Below are 2,702 nucleotides of genomic sequence, written 5' to 3' on the forward strand. Positions count from 1 at the left end.
ATACTAACAAAAACTTATTTTCATCCATTTATGGTACTGGCCCATACTTAGGGGAAGTGTTAATTGGTCCTCCACTACCGTCATTGGGAACATCATAACCCAGTTAAAAATTTCATCCCCGATAGTCTTGGTGGATTTGACCATTTTTCCTCATGACCTTGAATGAAAGACTCTGTCCTTACTGGTATGAATGATTTCTTGGTAAGAACTTCCGATGACAATCAAAATAGCTTGCCTTCCTACCATGTTGTAGATAAATACACTAGAGTTATCATACCATATTGGACATCAAAACCCCCGCCAAGATTTCCACCCGTATAGCATCCCATATGCATGAAAATCATTAATTACCCACGAAAGACATCCCTCATGCAAAAATATTTACTTTTAAAATATCATGATACATTTCATCGTAAATATATAAATTATTCAGTCATCAATCAAAGGTTGTAGAAACATTTATATTTTTCTTATTCTTAGGGTATGGACAAATTAGAGATAAGCATTTTTAGGTCTTTTAATGTATATGCTGGTAGAAGGTTATAAGGAGTCACAACCATGGCCAACATGAATAAGTTCCTCAAATTACCTATGCAAGGTGTAAATATATTGCTATAAACCTAAATGAATATTAGTGAGGTTCCTCGGTAAAATAAAAATAAGTTCTATTAAAATGTTTCCATCTGTAGTCGGTGAATGTTGCATTACTTCAGGCTCATTTCTTTACTTGTAGTATGCCAAGTCATACTGTTGTAGCATTAGAATATACAACCTCTACAATCTTGAGTTTAGTGCAGTATAGTAGTAGCAATACTTTTAATGAGTGTGTTTATTGGGTCTGGGTAGTATCTTGATGGGTTAATAATACTTATCACAAAACTTGCATGAGACTCCATAGCATCATGTTTCCAATACAACATGCAACCATTTTTATAAGTATTCTATTTTAATCTACGAGCAAAACCTAATTCATTCATGGTTTTCCTATGATGGTAATAATCAGTTGTCATTTTACTACTGAGGATATACTTTAATTATAGTAATTATGGAATTGAAATCGGTTTCTATATGTTTAGCATCGGACTTGATACATAACATCCTAGCAACAAAAGACAACTAGAAGTGATTCTCACATCTTTCATATAGAGGTTGGTCAGGCAATTTTAACTTTTACGGTATCTGTCGAGATAATTGACTTCTTTCATCGATTTGACGAGATTTGTTCTACCATCTAATGGTGGTTGCACACTTGGACCAGCTTCACATCATTTACAATAAGAGATGGGTCTCACGGTGGAACACGAGAACACCACTCTGATTGCTCGCCATTCTTTTGATCCCAAAGTCATATGCTTAATAGTCATCGCAATACGTCACATGTTTTACACTTTGGTGGCATGATTCTCGTTCGACTAATCATTAGACGGAGCAATTGACTTCTCACTTGACAAGCCTCGTTGTAATAACATAGTTTTAAACCACGGCAATGATATATGTGATTGAAACTACCACATCATCTCGGAGCTGAAATTGTGTGTGTGCACTTGAAACAAGGACACCAAACTCTTCATCTTCATATAGTAGAAGTCGTCTTGACTAACTGAGAATTGGATGAATTCATCAACACGGCAATAAATTCATTAGCGATCCTTTGCGTCCATGTGATTTTGATTATACATCCACTTTCTTGACAACATGCGCTATGTGAGGCCAGAAGTCATATGGTCATTGTTTTGCATTAGTGGGTTACACACAATAATTTTCATCCGTCTTGTGCAATATCATTCGACATAATTTGTATCTCGTCTTCGACAATGTATCATTCGACATAAATTTTAATACGTCTTCGGCAATATCATTCTACAAATTTCCTTCTAACAAACAGAAAATAGAGGGTGGTTTGTTAAGTCGCCCAATGACCGAAAATTTAACTACTTATTGTTTTTAATAAGTTTGAACAACAAGAAAATAGAATAAATGCACACACAATAAAGTTGATATCATTTGTTTTAATCAACTAATAACTAATCAATGAAGTGTTTACAATTAGTTTGTTCTATTGAGACTGCGAAAAGGTTCCACTAAGCATTAAAAGAAAAACTTTTTCGATACCTATTTACAAGGATATCAACAACTCAGCTCATAGTGATTTGTCACAAAATCACCATTATATAAAAATTTAATACTAATGACAAGAAGAAAAAATTTTTGAAAACAAAAGTCACCATTATATAAGCACATACTGGTCACAATTTTGTATAACACTTTACTTGATTTTCGAGCAGACTTCCCCTTAAAGCAAAAGGCGAATGCTTGGACAAGATTAGCGTGATTGGAGATCGGTGAGATCCAAACAATGGATTTACCTAGAATGTGAATTTATTTGCCCATTAAGAAAAAGTATATAAAATTCTTGAACAAAAGAAACATTGAGAATGAAAAGAATCAATAATATTAAATAAAAAGAAAACTTGCTCGGCGTATTAAACACATTATATAGTGTTCTATATATATCCCTATCAAATTCAACCATAATGGGTGCATCAACAACCAAATTCAAAAGAAGAACCTCATGGTTAAATTATAAAATACTCAAAAGTTAAGAATGTGATCCTAAGTGGGGACCAAAAGGATTAATAATTGCTTTTTTAGTAATGTTTCATGTTTGGCATGCATTGAATCTGTCCAAGTAAAACATTGAA

The sequence above is a fragment of the Dioscorea cayenensis genome, chromosome 13 (genome assembly GCF_009730915.1).
Source record: "Dioscorea cayenensis subsp. rotundata cultivar TDr96_F1 chromosome 13, TDr96_F1_v2_PseudoChromosome.rev07_lg8_w22 25.fasta, whole genome shotgun sequence".
Taxonomy (NCBI): domain Eukaryota; kingdom Viridiplantae; phylum Streptophyta; class Magnoliopsida; order Dioscoreales; family Dioscoreaceae; genus Dioscorea; species Dioscorea cayenensis.